At 48.8% G+C, this 16,153-nt stretch overlaps 1 long non-coding RNA gene across 1 annotated transcript; it reads right to left on the minus strand.

Annotated features, from left to right (window-relative positions):
* Window positions 1-3,311: 3,311 nt before the first annotated feature.
* LOC129647661 (uncharacterized) lies at window positions 3,312-15,711 on the minus strand. Its single transcript, XR_008712419.1, has 4 exons — window positions 15,571-15,711; window positions 7,868-8,061; window positions 7,238-7,369; window positions 3,312-4,399 (listed from the first exon to the last, which is right to left on the minus strand). It is a non-coding gene; the product is annotated as an uncharacterized LOC129647661 (long non-coding RNA).
* Window positions 15,712-16,153: the final 442 nt, after the last annotated feature.

Consider the following 16,153-nt stretch of genomic DNA (forward strand, 5'->3'; position numbering starts at 1 on the left):
CACCTCAGGATGAGGCCGGTCTCACGAGGAAATTCTAGATGTAGCCTCGTGGGTGGTGCCACATGCCGAAAGACTCCGATTTCCTGGTCCGCTCTTGAGAAGAACCCGATGCCTGGAAACCTCTTCGAAGGTAACCCTGTGGATGAAGGCACAACACGAAGGGGCACTAACACCCCTGAGTATCTTAGTGAAAAACCGCAGGTTCCACAAATAGCTCGACAAGTGGCCTGTCACCTCGTGAACAACTCGAGAGGCAAGCGGAGGTCCATTCCTCCACAGAGGACGAGGCCTGACTCTCCCGTCCCAACTCTGCAGGGACCCTGCAATCGGAGTCAGAAATGAAGAGGAACCGTGAGGTTCCTGCCTCAACTCGAGATGAGGCCCTGTTCCATTGCACCAAACCCAGTGGAGTCCCGAGAGGCCCCTTCCAACTCCACAGTATCCATGACTTCTCAAAGGCACCCTGAGAAGCTCCCTGAGGTCGCCGGCAGAAGCCGAGGGAACCCAGGGTTTCCTGCTAAACCAGAGAAAGACCTCGAGAAAGACCTCGAGAGTCCTTCTTCAACGCGTCTTAAGGCCCGATTCCCCTACCATGACTCGAGAGCAATGATGCGGTCCCCCTCGACACGCGCATGGAGACCTGACTTCCCTGGCGCCACACGAGAGGCTCCCTGAGCTCCCTGTCGTACCTCGTGAGAAACCCCACACTGGCGCCGCACCTTGAGAAAGCCCACGAGACGCCCCCGTCATTGCAAGATGAGGGCCTTCTTTTCCTGCATGGCCTGGAGAGCAATCCCGAGTCCTCTCTCCAAACTCCACAGGAGGCTTGACACCCGTTAGGCCACTCAGTGTGCTCCAAGAGATACCCATCACGACTCAAGAGGAGAGCGGAGTCCTTTCCTTCCCTTCGAGACCAGGCCTGATTCCCTGGGTGAGTCTGGAATGCAATCCCGAGATCCCTGTCACCCCTGGAGAGGAATATTAGGTCCTGGACACAAGCATAAATGAGATGTCTTTTGCCCTGCAGTGACTCGAGAGCAATCCCCAGTTCTCCCTCACAACTCAAATGGAAGATTGGACTTCCATGTGCCAACATAAGAGGAAGCCTGAATTCCCCATCGTAACTGGAGAATCCCGCAGCAACTCGAGAAAACCACGTGGTTCCCCTGCCATCGCAAGATGAGGCCCTTGCCCGCTACAGCTTTTCAAGTGAAGTCCCACATTGTGACTTGAAGTTCGAAATGGTACTTGGCACTCTTGATTCGACCCCAAACGTTTCCCGACATACAGGTCTCACTCGAGGGGAACACCGAGGTTCCCAGCACCACTTCATCTAAGCCCCTTCTCCCCTCCGATTGCGACAGAAGGGGTGATTCATCTGCTTTGTCTGGAAGGGGTTCCGGACCTTTCTGGCGCACCTCAGGATGAGGCTGGTCTCACGAGGAAATTCGAGACGTAGCCTCGTGGGTGGTGCCACATTCCGAAAGACCCCCATTTCCCGGTCTGCTCTTGATAAGAACCCGATGCCCAGATACCTCTTCCAAGGCAACCCTGTGGATGAAGTACAACACGAAGGGGCAGTGACACCCCCATGCATCGTCCGGAAAAAAACCGCAGGTTCCACATACAGGTCGACAAGTGGCCTGTCACCCCGTGAACAACTCGAGAGGCAAGAGGAGTTCCCTTCCTCCACACAAGACGAGGCCTGACTCTCCTGTCCCAACTGTGCAGGGACCCTGCGATCGGAGTCAGAAACAGAGAGCAACCCTGGAGTTCCTGCCTCAACTCGAGATAAGGCCGTCTTCCAATGCACCAAACCCAGTGGAGTACCGAGAGGCCCCTCACAACTCCACAGTATCCCTGACTTCTCAGAGGCACGCTGAGAAGTTCCCTGAGATCACTAGCACAAGTCGAGGGAACCCAGGGTTTCCTGCAGAACCTGAGAAAGACCTCGAGAGTCCTTCTTCAAGGTGTCTTGAGGCCCGATTCCCCTACCATGACTGGAAAGCAATGACGTGCTTCCCCTCGCCACCCGCATGGAGACCTGACTTCCCTGGCACCACATAAGAGGCTCCCTGAGCTCCCCGTCGTAACTCGTTTCAGGTGCCAGCCAGCAAAGTCGATCAGGTCCCGAGAATGTGCATGGCGGGGCTGAGAAAGCATACTAAAGCAAGAGAAATCTACAACAAAAATGGGGTCGAGAGGTTCAGACACGTCTCCACGAAGGGACGCAGTCTGACACCAATTTTATTCAGCATCTCATATTTATACAGAAGAGCGTGAGAAAGACAAGACAGTTAACATTTTCTTTGTTTGACCCACACATCTTAGAAACAGTCACAAGAAATCTTGAGAGCATGGGAATGGCACCCTGTTATTATTTCTTACACCAGATAACATTTCTCTGTGCGTGAGAAGTTTGCACAGAACTCCAGGTGCCTGCAGTAAATAAGCGCCTAATCTCTGGGGTGGCAGTTCAGAGAGCTATGTTTGCAAGCAAACCCTCAAGGACTGAGGCAGTTCCCAGAGCTGTGTCCTTCGGACAAAGGACCTCGTTCTCATGGGCAGCTCCCCGCATCTCCCCCTTTCTTTTTATATAGGCGCACGCTTATGTTCCTTTAACCGCAGACCATTTCCATAGATGGAAGCCTTTATCATCCATAGATCATCAATCAGTTTTTTAATTAAACAAGGTGCAAGAAATAAAACAGTTAAAATTATTAAGAATAGTCTTCCTATGGCTGCTCCCAAGTACCAAATACTACTGACAGTAGGTACATGTCGAAAAAGTTTTTTAACAAAAGCCTCAGCTCTTTTTGCAACATCCAAGTCAGGTCTAGGCGCATTTTCAATGTTCATTATTTCCTGATGTAGATGCAGCAAATCTAAGGAAATGTTTTCATTATGCCAAGTACTTTCTAAATGAGCTTTCACCTTATCCCAAGCAGTTATACTACCATTATATTTTTGGGGGGTAACACAGATCCATTGAAAATTGGCATGACATTGTACCCATAATCTCAACTTTATGCTTGGTTTTACAACATCAAAAAGGGCATTTAATCGATCCTCTAGCTTTTTTTCAATATCTTTTTGAGTCCCCAGGGTAATGGATACATTTTGTGCTAGATTAATAACAAAAGTTGCAGTTTGCACTGATTGTGCCAGGGTCAGGGCTGCAGTAATCGAGAAAGCAATAAGGGTTACCAAAGCTACAAATCCCAGAGTTATTAACCCTATTCCCCAACCATAACGCATTAAAGCACCCTCTACTTCTCTCCAAAGTTCAAGTCCTCTTTCATCTAACCAAGACCCATTAATCTTTACAGGAACCATAACAAAAGCAGGCTGTCTGAAGACTAGAACCCTAGTTTGATTAGTAATTCCCCTAATGCAATTAGTTAAGGTACAATTGTTACAAGTTACATCATAATTTCGTAACCCAGGTTGTATGTTTACAGATCTTACTAGTAAAGCATAAGAGTGAGGCACACATGCACGAGGGTACCTCACGGTGAGATTCCATAAATAACCGTGTCTCACTTTCGATCCCACCTGAAAGTAGGAACCCTCACATCTAAGGGCAGCAGCTAATTTCCAGATTTCTGTTTGGAACACTTTAGAGCCGCCCAAGTTCCAAATACAGGATGCAAAGTTCCTATTGTCCTGAGGTCCAGGGTTTCAGGCCGAGTCTGGAGACCAGTCCCACAATAACTCATTTGCCCCAAATATGTTATAAACCGTAGCAGGTCCATCTCGACACAGTTTCCATGGTGCAGCAGTGATTCTTCCCCTTGTTCCAAAGTCACAGAAAGGGATATCTAAAGGACCAGTTCCATTACGACGTTGAGGAATTCCAGATTCTTTCGTTACTCCAGGAATGTATAGGCTCCAACCATTGTCATGATCAGCATATCCTGACTCCCCAACAAAAAGACATCCTGTTGAATTAAAATATCTAGACAGACAAATAGGTAAGCGACCAAACACTCCATGATAAGAGAAATTAACTTGATTAGGAATAATATGTTTATCTGAAAAACCACCCAAAGCCACAGTACCATTAGTGTATATGGGAATGGACCGACCCTCCCAGCCCACCGGTTGGAGAAGGGGAGGATCGGGAAAATAAGCCCAGTAAGCATTTGATTATTCTTCAGAATGTGCAGTATTAATCTGATTTAAGACAATTAATAACGTTATCAGGAAGCTTAAAGGTGATATCGGATCGCCCTGCACAGCAACACGATTCTGTGCCTCTCGCATCAATGCCTGAAGTTGTTGCCGAGATGGTAGTTCATCATGCTTTTGAATCATCAATCTCCTCATCTGGTTTACTAGAGATCGTCTCCGCCGTGCGTACCAAACTTTCCGGCAGCCAGCGCGGCGCTTTGGCATCCTGTGGGAAAACACAAACATGCCCTCGTCCCCAGGTTAGTACAGGATCTGGTCCATACCATTTTCCCACAAGTGGGTCTTTCCAAAAGACTTTAGGTCTCATTGTTTGTGCATCAAAGTTCCAAAATCGCTGTGCTGCTGAACGGCCACTTATATCCAATTGTAAAAAATTTAGAACAAATAAAGCATGGTTTAGAGAGTTGGAGGGGGTATTGGGATACAATTCCCCCTTTTTTAGTTTTTGCAATTGATGTTTGAGAGTTTGATGTGCCCGTTCAATGATTCCTTGACCTTGAGGCTTATAAGGGATACCTGTTTTATGTGAGATAGACAATTGCGTACAAAACAGTTGAAAAATTTTTCCAGCGTATCCTGGACCATTGTCTGTTTTTATGGTCTTAGGGGTTCCCATAACAGCAAAACATTTAATGCAATGAGCTATACAATGTTTGCTAGCTTCTCCGGATTGTAAAGAGGCATGTAAAAAGCCAGAGAAGGTGTCAATAGTAACATGAATAAATTTTTGTTTACCAAATTCAGGAATATGGGTAACATCCATTTGCCATATATCGTTTGGAAACAATCCTCGGGGATTAACTCCATAATGGGGGACACTAAAAAATTGAGGACATGTTTGACATTGCTTAACAATCTGTCTGGCAGCGTCTCGAGTAATGTCAAATTGAAGTCTCAAGCTATTGCTGTTTTGATGGTGTAAGCTGTGGGAAGTTTTTGCCATTTGTTCCAATGAAGGAAATATCATACGTGTAGCTTCATCAGACAAAGCATTACCTCGTGCTAAAGGTCCAGAAAGTCCAGAGTGAGCACGAATATGATCAAAATAGCATTGATTAACTCTGGAGCAAATTAAATTTTGTATATCACGAAAAAGAGTTTGGATAGTAGAATTCAGGGTACCAATAAATGGAACAGTTTCAATAGTGTTTAAGGCTCTTATGATATATTGACTGTCAGAATATAAATTAAATGGAGCAGAGATTTGTAATAAAGCCTGCAAAACAGCAAATAGTTCTACTTCTTGAGCTGACTTATAATTAGTACGCCATGCAGTGGTATTGTCCTGTATAATCAAACTAGCTATTCCATTAGAAGAGCCATCAGTAAATACAGTTAGGGCGTCAGCAAGGGGCTGAGAAACGGTTTTTAGGAAGAGAAATTGGTGATAGTGAGCAAATTGCAAAATTTTGTCCCTTATCTCGCTTTTGTTGCTGATATAGTACTTCTTTGACTGTCTTTCCTTGTAATGTCGCGGCCAAAGTTATGCCTTGAACGTACGAAGGGCCAATATCAGCACAAATCTGTACATAATCGGATAAGCCTCCTTTTTTCTGTAAGGTCTCAAGGCAGCTTGACAAGGCGAATGGGCATTCTCATAAGCAAGCTGTTTAGCCAACACCATCCCCGCCTGTTCATCCCCTATCACTTTACCAATTGCCTCAAGCAGGCGGGCAACAAAATCCTGATATGGTTCATCTGACCCCTGGCGAATTTTAGATAAATCTTCAGTCTTTTTATCAGAATTTGGAAGCTTTTTCCATGCTCGTAAAGCCACAGCACTAATCTGAGGGTAGGCTCCAGGCAAATAATTAAGTTGACTATTAGTGTCTTGATACTCTCCCTCTCCCACCATCATTCCATAAGTGGTGTTCAGTCCCTGTCGCCGATTGATATCGGCTGTGATCCCACACTGCTCAGCAAACTCAGATTTCCATAGTAAATAATCTCCTCCAGATAAACAAGCCCGAGCAACCTGTTTCCAATCATTAGGTGGCAGATTTTGATTTCCTAAAGCCTCTATAATAGCCTGAATAAACGGCGCAGTTGGGCCATATTGTGCACAAGCCATTTTTAATTCTTTTAGTTGCTTAAAGGGCAGCGGTTTATAATACCTCTGCTGTTGAGCATTTTCAAACACTGGATAGATTCCTGAAAACCCGGGAATATGTTCTCCTTCTTCATTAGCTCGCTTAATCGCTTGTTGAAGAGGAGATAATAATATCTCACTTCTAATTTTTACGTTTTCACCGGGCAAAGAAGCAGGGATAGATATAAGCTCTCGCAGTTCTATGAAAGGCAGAGGTGGATCGAGTCCAGCAAGAACCAGAAAGCTGGAGGCACAGGCTGGATGGAGTGGGAGTCTCCCTGTGCCTCCTTTTTTACTGCTATAACAATCTTCTGAATTAAATTCTCCAGCTGTTCTTCAGAAAGCCCTGAATGCTTTAATTCCCCTTTTCCCAAGGGGAATTGCATGTTAACCATCATTTCCCAAGGCATATCCTCTCTATAGTACTGAGCCCCTTCCTTTAACTCTTTCTGTTCATCAGAGCTTAACACATCATCACTCCCTCCAGCCTTACAAGCTGTTCCCTCAGGTACAGCATAAAGCAGCTCAGGCAGAGGGGCAAAAGGCTCTGCAACTTCGGGTTCTGTGGAATCCCTAAGAGCCGTTTGAATTTTATATCCCTCATGTTCAGGATCCAGACAGTCTCTTTTGAGAGTCCACAAAGAAAAAGCATCCACAGGAGCACGATTGGGACCATGTAAGGAGTAATATGTCTGCAATTGTTTTCCTACTTTTTTCCAAGTTTCCAGACTAACTGTTACTTCCTCTGGAAACCAGGGACAAACCTCTTCGATAAAAAGTAAAAACTTCTCTAGCTGTAATTATTTACATGAATTCCCCTACCTTTTAACATAGTTTTCAACATATGTACAAATAACTGGCAGCTATTGCATGCCCCATGATTTATTACTCTCGACAGTAACACTCCCTGCCCTTTTACTTCATTTAATTAATTAGGAATTCCTTGTCACTTACCTCAATCTTGGCGGGCAGCGGCCGTCTTCGCACTCCGATTCCCAAGTCCCTGTTTCGGGCGCCACCTGCTGGTGCCAGCCAGCAAAGTCGATAAGGTCCCAAGAACGTGCACGGCGGGGCTGAGAAAGGAAACTAAAGCAAGAGAAATCTACAACAAAGATGGGGTCGAGAGGTTCAGACATGTCTCCACGAAGGGATGCAGTCTGACACCAACTTTATTCAGCATCTCATATTTATACAGAAGAGCGTGAGAAAGACAAGACAGTTAACATTTTCTTTGTTTGACCCACACATCTTACAAACAGTCACAAAAAGTCTTGAGAGCATGGGAATGGCACCCTGTAATTATTTCTTACACCAGATAACATTTCTCTGTGTGTGAGGAGTTTGCACAGAACTCCAGGTGCCTGCAGTAAAAAAGCGCCTAATCTCTAGGGTGGCGGGACAGAGAGCTATGTTTGCAAGCAAACCCTCAAGGACTGAGGCAGCTCCCAGAGCTGTGTCCTTCGGACAAAGGACCCGGTTCTCACGGACAGCTCCCCTCACCTCGTGAGAAACCCCACACTGGCGCCGCAGCTCGAGAAAACCCACGAGACGCCCCCGTCATCGCGACATGATGGCTTTCTTTACCTGTATGGCTTGGAGAGCAATCCCGAGTCCTCTCTCCAAACTCAACAGGAGGCTTGACTCCCTGTAGGCCAATCAGTCGGCTCCAAGAGATACCCGTTGCGACTCGAGAGGAGAGCGCAGTCCTATGCTTCCGTCAAGACGACACCTGACTACCCGGGTGAGTCTGGAATGCAACCTCGAGATCCCTGTCACCCCTGGAGAAGAACATTAGGTCCTGGATACAAGCCGAGATGAGGTCTCTTTTGCCCTGCAGTGACTCGAGAGCAATCCCCAGCTCTCCCTCTCAACTCGAATGGAAGGTTGGACTTCCCTGGGCCAACAAAAGGGGAAGCCTGAATTCCCCATCATAACTCGAGAATCCTGCCGCTACTCGAGAAAAACCACGTGGTTCTCCCATCATTGCAAGATGAGGCCCTTGCCCGCTACAGTGTCTCTAGAGAAGTCCCATGTTTCGTGAAGTACAAAAAGGTACCTGGCACCCTTAATGCGACCCCAAAATTTCCCCGACACACTGGTCTCACTCGAGGGTAACACAGAGGCTGCCGGTACCACTTCACCTGAGCCCCTTCTCCCCTCTTGATCTCGACAGGAGGGTCGATTCCCCTGCTTTGTCTGCAAGGGGTTCCCGACCTTCCCGGTGCACCTCAGGATGAGGCAGGTCTCATGAGGAAATTCGAGACGTTTCCTCGTGGTTGGTGCCACATGCCTAAAGAACCCGAATTCCAAGTCTGATCTTGATAAGAACCCTAGGGCTGGACACCTCTTCAAAGGCAATGCTGTGGATGAAGGCACAACACGAAGGGGTACTGAAATCCCCATGCATCGTCCTGAAAAAGCCGCAGGTTCCAAACACAGATCAACAAGTGGCCTGTCACCCCGTGAACAACTTGAAAGGCAAGTGGTGTTCCATTCCTCCACACAAGACGAGGCCTGACTCTCCTGTCCGAACTCGGCAGGGACCCTGCGATCGGCGTCAGAAATGGAGAGGAACCCTGAGGTTCCTGACTCAATTCGAGATGAGGCCCTCTTCCATTGCACCAAAGCCAGTGCAGTCCCGAGAGTGCCCTCCCAACTCCACAGTATCCCTGACTTCTCAAAGGCACCCTGAGAAGCTCCCTGAGGTCACCGGCACAAGATGAGGGAACCCAGGGTTTCCTGCCGCAACCTGAGAATGACCTCAAGAGTCCTTCTTCAATGCATCTTGAGGCCCCATTCCCCTACCATGACTCGTGAGCAATGACACGCGCCCTCTCGCGACTCACTCCCTCTCGCAACGCGCATGGAGATCTGACTTCCCTGGCGCCACACGATAGGCTCCCTGACCTCCCCGTCGTACCTCGTGAGAAACCCCACACTGGCACCGCAGCTCGAAAAAACCCACGAGACGCCCCCATTATCCCGACGTGACGGCCTGCTTTTTCTGCATGGTCTGGAGAGCAATCCCGTGTCCTCTCTCCAAACTCCACAGGAGGATTGACGCCCTTTAGGCCACTCAGTGGAATCCAAGAGATACCCGTCACGACCCTAGAGGAGACTGGATTTCTTTGTTTCCCCTCAAGACGAGGCCTGAGTCCCCGAGTGAGTCTGGAATGCAACCCTGAGATCCGTGTCGCCCCTGGAGAGGAACATTAGGTCCTGGACACAAGCCTAGATGAGGTCTATTTTGCCCTGCAGTGACTCGAGAGCAATGCCCAGCTTTCCCTCGCAACTCGAATTGAAAATTGGACTTCCCTGGGCCAACACAAGAGGAAGCCTGAAGTGTCCGCCGCAACTGGACAATCCCCCCACAACTCGAGAAAAACCACGTGGTTCCCCCACAATCGCAAGATGAGGCCCTTGCCCGCTACAGCGTCTCAAGAGAAGTCCCACGTTCCGTCTAGAAGTGCGAAACGGTACTTGGCATCCTTGATGCGACACCAAAAGTTCCCTGACACACTGGTCTCACTCGAGGGTAACACAGAGGCTCCCGGCACCACTTCATCTGAGCCCCTTCTCCCCTCCTGATCGCGACAGGAGGGTCAATTCCCCTGCTTTGTCTGGAAGGGTTTCCTGATGTTCATGGCGCACCTCAGGATGAGGCTGGTCTCACGAGGAAATTCGAGATGTAGCCTCGTGGGTGTTGCCACATGCCAAAAGACCCCGATTTCCCGGTCCGCTCTGGATAAGAACCCGATGCCCGGACACCTCTTCGAAGGCAACCCTGTGGATGAAGGCACAACACGAAGAGGCTCTGACACCACCGTGCATCGTCCACAAAAACTCGCAGGTTCCACACACAGCTCAACAAGTCGTCTGTCACCCAGTGAACAACTCGAGAGGTAAGTAGAGTACCATTCCTCAGACAAGATGAGGCCTGACTCTGCTGTCCCAACTCTGCAGGGACCCTGTGATCCGAGTCAGAAATGGAGAGGAACCCAGAGATTCCTGCCTCAACTCGAGATGAGGCCCTCTTCCATTGCACCAAACCCAGTGGAGTCCCGAGAGGCCCCTCCCAACTCCACAGTATCCCTGACTTCTCAGAGGCACCCTAGAAACTCCCTGAGGTCACCGGCACAAGTTGAGGGAACCCAGGGTTTCCTACTGCACCCGAGAAATACCCCAAAGTTCTTCTTCAATGTGTCTTGAGGCCAGATTCCCCTACCATGACTCCAGAGCAATGACGCACTCCCCCTCACCACGCACATGGAGACCTGACTTCCCTGGCACCACACGAGAGGCATCCTGAGCTCACTGTCCTACCTCGTGAGAAACACCACACTGGCACTGCAGCTCAAGAAAACCCACGAGACGCCCCCGTCATTGGGAGATGAGGGCCTTCTTTTCCTGCATGGCCTGGATAGCCATCCCGAGTCCTGTCTCCAAACTCCACAGGAGGCTTGACTCCCTTTAGGCCACTCAGAGGGCTCCAAGAAATACCCGTCGTGACTCCAGAGGAGAGCAGAGTCCTTTGCTTCCCCTCGAGACGAACCTTGACTCCCCGGGTAAGTCTGGAATGCAACCCCGAGATCCCTGTCGCCCCTGGAGAGAAACAATAGGTCCTGGACACAAGCCTAGATGAGGTCTATTTTGCCCTGCAGTGACTCGAGGGCATTCCCCAGCTCTCCCTCGCAACTCGAATGGAAGATTGGACTCCATGGGACAACACAAGAGGAAGCCAGAATTCCCCGTCGTAACTCGAGAATCCCGCCACAACTTGAGAAAAACCACGTGGTTCCCTCGTCATCGCAAGATGAGGCCTTGCCCGCTACAGCGTCTCAAGAGAAGTCCCACGTTCCGTCTTGAAGTGCAAAACGGTACTTGGCACCCTTGATGCGACCCCAAAAGTTCCTTGACACACCGGTCTCACTCGAGGGGAACACCGATGTTCCCGGCAGCACATTCTGAGCCCCTGGTCCCCTCCTGATCGCGAAAGGAGGGTCGATTCCCCTGCTTTGTCTGCAAGGGGTTCCCGACCTTCCCGGTGCACCTCAGGATGAGGCCGGTCTCACGAGGAAATTCGAGACGTAGCCTCGTGGGTGGTGCCACATGCCGAAAAACCCTGATTTCCCTGTCCTATCTTGATAAGAACCCGATGCCCGCACACCTCTTCAAAGGCAACCCTGTGGATTAAGGCACAAAATGAAGGGGCACTGACACCCCCGTGCATCGTCCGGAAAAACCCGCAGGTTCCTCTTACAGCTCGACAAGTGGCCTGTCACCCCGTGAACAACTCGAGATGCAAGTGGAGTTCCATTCCTCTTCACCAAGCGAAGCCTGACTCTCCTGTCCCAACTGTGCAAGGACCCTGCGATCGGAGTCAGAAATGGAGAGGAACCCTGAGGTTCCTGCCTCAGCTCGAGATGAGGCCCTCTACCATTGCACCAAACCCAGTGGAGTCCCGAGAGGCCGCTCCCAATTCCACAGTGTCCCTGACTTCTCAGGGGCACCCTGAGAAGCTCCCTGAGGTCACCGGCACAAGTCAAGGGAACACAGGGTTTCCTGCCGCAAACCCAGAAAGACCTCGAGAGTCTTTCTTCTATGCGTCTTGAGGCCCGATTCCCCTACCATGACTCGAGAACAATGACGCACTCCTCTCGCCCAGCGCATGGAGACCTGACTTCCCTGGCGCCACACGAGAGGCTCCCTGAGATCCCCGTCGTACCTCGTGAGAAACCCCACAGTGACCCCACAGCTCGAGAAAACCCACAAGACGCCCCCGTCATCGCGAAACGAGGGCCTTCTGTTCCTGCATGGCCTGGAAAGCAGTCGCGAGTCCTCTCTCCAACCTCCACAGGAGGCTTGACTCCCTTTAGGCCACTCAGTGGGATCCAAGAGATACCCATCGTGACCCTAGAGGAGACCGGATTTCTTTGCTTCCCCTCAAGGCGAGGCCTGAGTCCCCGGGTGAGTCTGGAATGCAACCCCAAGATCCGTGTCGCCCCTGGAGAGGAACATTAGGTCCTGGACACAAGCCTAGATGAGATCTCTTTTGCCCTGCAGTTACTCGAGAGCAATCCGCAGCTCTCCCTCGCAACTTGATTGGAAGTTTTGACTTCCCTGGGCCAACACAAGAGGAAGTCTGAATTCCCCGTCATAACTCAAGAATCCCGCCGCAACTCGAGAAAACAACGTGGTTCCCCCGTCATCGCACGATGAGGCCCTTGCCCACTACAGCGTGTCAAGAGAATTCCCACCTTCCGTCTTGAAGTGTGAAACGGTACTTAGCACCCTTGATGCAACCCCAAAAGTTGCCGCACTTACCGGTCTCACTCTAGAGGAACACCGAGGTTCCCGTCACCACTTCATCTGAGCCACTTATCCCCGCCTGATCGCGACAGGAGGGTGGATTTCCCTGCTTTGTCTGGAAGGGGTTCCGGACCTTCCCAGCGCACCTAAGGTTGAGGCCGGTCTCACAAGGAAATTGGAGACGTAGCCTCGTGAGAGGTGCCACATGCCGAAAGAACCCAATTTCCCGGTCCGCTCTTGAGAAGAACCCGATGCCTGGACACCTCTTCGAAGGCAGCCCAGTGGATGAAGGCACAACACGAAGGGGCACTGACACCCCCGTGCAGCTTCTGGAAAAACCCGCAGGTTCCACATACAGCTCGACACGTGGCCAGTCACCCCGTGAACAACATGAAAGGCAAGCAGAGTTCTGCCGGGAGCAGGCATATTGCATATTGAGTGCATATTGCATATTGCATATTGAGTGCAGCAGTTTCCACAGCATCTTCTTTCAGGATCTGGAATAGCTCAACTGGGATTCTATCACTGCTGGGAGCCAGCGTGAGGAGCTCCACCCATGACAAAGGTCATGAGGAAGGAGGCTCGGCATACGCAAAGGCGGGATCGAGCCTCAGGAGTCCCCCTGGAAATTCTCGAGCATCTGCCCCCCAAAACCAGAGTCTGCCTACTTTCTGCTTTATGCTTTCACCTACACCTCTGACTTTACGGGGGGCTGTCCCCCACTACCTCTCTCTGAAAAAAGAGTTAACTTACAGCTCCTGTTAATAAAGTTCCTGGGTGTGATCGTGTTTCAACCTACAAATTCCTTTGGAAGTCCTCTAGCCTGCCTGAATAGGTTTTTCCGGCCACATGTGATTGCTCAGAGCCTCCTAACTGTGAGAGGCATGAGATATTCTAAACTGTCTAAATACAGATTCCCTTGAGCAGTTAAAAGATTGATTAGAAATTGTATTGATGAAGGGATTTTCACTTGTTGGGCCAATGTTTGCTGCTAAGTTTCCATATCCCTTACCTGCTGTGTCCCTGGCAGTGTATTGATTAATATAATTGGTGTAAGTAATAGCTTTAATGTTTGTAACCTGGGACCCTTGAGTTAATTCTTTTTCTTGTTATAGCCCACCACACCTCTGCTCTGTAGGAATGCAACTTTATCTAATGCTTTTGGAGGGTGGCTCCTGACCAATCACCTTTAGAGAAAAATAAGTTTTCTGAAGAAAGGGTCTTAAAATGTTAACAGGTCTCCGGGCCAGAAGATGATGCAAATCACCTAAGCTTTTGCATATGATAAGTTTTTAGGAAGAAAGCCTGGCTTGCTGCATGACTCTACCCCTTCCCCCATTATCCTCTATGCATAACTTAAGGTATAAAAACTACTTTGGAAAATAAAGTGCGGGCCTTGTTCACCGAAACTTGGTCTCCCCATGTCGTTCTTTCTCTCACCTTCTGGCTGAGTTATTCAGCCTCTCTTCTCCACTGAATTTCCTCAATGAGCTATCCTTATTCTATTACTCTTTATATCCTTAATTAACATTTAATTAAGCAGTTGTTTCCTGATCCTCGCCAACGCCGTACCTGCTTCGAATTCCCTGGATCCACCGGGGCTGGAACCCGGCAAGTGGCGCCCGAACAGGCTAATTCGAAGGTAGGTACCTCAGGAAAAGTGTTGAGAAAGTGTTGAGTTGAGAAAGTGTTGAATTGAAAAAGTGTTGAGAAAGTGTTGAATTTATGGGACGGATAGGCCCCCACCCAGGGTGCCGCGGACCCCCCTGTAAGACAGACAGGGCGAGTAGTGGTGGGAAGTGTTAAAGGGGTTTGAGAGAAAACCCGGTTTTTATTGAAAGTGTCAAAGGGGTTTGAGAGAAAACCCGGTTTTTATTGAAAGTGTCAAAAAGGTTTGAGAGAAAACCCAGTTTCTAGAGTTAAAAGGCCAAAGAAAAGCCTGATCTTTTAAAAGCTAAAAGCTTTATCTTCTATTATACTTAATTTTCTGACATGGGTAACACTGAAACTAAAAATGGCAACTCTTTATACAAGTAATCTTGAAACTGTTAAAGAGGCTACTGTTAATTTAGATACTTGGGTGAAGGTAAAAAAACAACTAAAAACTTATCCTATAAATATGATTAAAAATGTTCTGGACCCCCGTCGTAAGGCTGTGGGATAGCCTATGGGTGAAGCTATAGCGGTGGATGGTAGTGGGTCTCCACCTTCTGTGCAGATCATATTTTCTGCCCTTGAAGAAGAAAAGGAGGGAGACTGTGCTCTACCTCCGGAGGAAGGAGAGGGCTTACAGGACGCTGCGGCCGGGCGCCCTGGTGAGCCCCCTCCCCCTCTACACAAACCTTTAAAAATTTATCCAACAATTTCTGATTTAAGGGGACTACCCCACCTCCGCTTGCACCTCCCAGGGCCTAGGAGTTCCCCAGTTTACATCCAAAGCCTCCCAGACCATTGCCTAAGGCTGAAAAAGATTTAAAAAAAAATTTTTTTTCTTTTAAACAAAGGAGCTTTTAAAGAATACACAATATACAGAGCCTGCTCCTTGCAGAAAACCCCCTCGGGGGGGCCTCACCCAAGCGAAAAAAAAGAAAAAAGAAAAAAAAGTGAAAAAGAAAAAGAAAAAAGGAAAGAAAATAGATAAAGATCTAAAGATAGAGAAAGAGTTAAAGAGTGAAAAGGAGAGAGGAACGGAGAAGGAAGGAATCAGGGAACGCAGCAAGATTGAGAAAGGAAGTTAGAAAAAGAGATACAGAGAGAAAGAGAGGGAGGAGGGAAGAAAAAGAGAGAAAGAGGGTAAAGGGAAAGAAACGAAGGAAAGAGAAGGGTAGCGAAAAAGGAAGGGGGAGAGAAAAGTGAGAAAGGCAGGAAGAGAGGGGGAGAGAGAGAGAGACAGTAAGAGACGCTGTGACCAGGCGCCCAGGCAAGCTCCCTCCCGCTCTGCACAAACCTTTAAAAAAAAAAAAAAAAACCTTACACACCACTTTCTGATTTAAGGCGATCGCTGCCGCCTCCGTTTGCGCCTTCCAGGGCCCAAGAGTTCCCCACTTTGCCCCCAAAGCCTCTCAAAGTGTTGCCTAAGCCTGAGGAAGATAAAAAGTTGTTTTCAACAGTGGAGCTTCTAAAACAGACTGCGTGCACAATGTGCAGAGCGTGCTCCTTGGAAAAACCCCCTCGGGGGGTCTCACCCAGTCTAAGAAAAAAGCGGACCAGTAAGGGGATTTAGCAACAATATTAACCCCTGACTTGCCGGTTGCTCCGATTCCAATGGGAGTGGCTGGCCCCCTGCCTGAGGGCATTGTAGGACTTGTGCTAGGGCGTAGCTCGCTTTCTTTTCAAAAAATTTTGGTGGTGCACGGTGTAGTAGATTCTGATTATATTGGAGAAATTGAAGTTTTGATCTCGCCACCTACCAAAACTGTGCAAATTAATAAAGGTCAAAGAATAACACTGTTTTTGCTTTTACCTTACTATCAGACAAGAAAACTCTTGACTTCTCAAGCTAAGAGCCGCAGAGCATTTAGATCTAGTGATCTAGCCTTTTGGGTACAGGAAATTACAGCT

Source organism: Bubalus kerabau, chromosome 3 (assembly GCF_029407905.1).
Source record: "Bubalus kerabau isolate K-KA32 ecotype Philippines breed swamp buffalo chromosome 3, PCC_UOA_SB_1v2, whole genome shotgun sequence".
NCBI classification, from domain to species: Eukaryota; Metazoa; Chordata; class Mammalia; order Artiodactyla; family Bovidae; genus Bubalus; species Bubalus kerabau.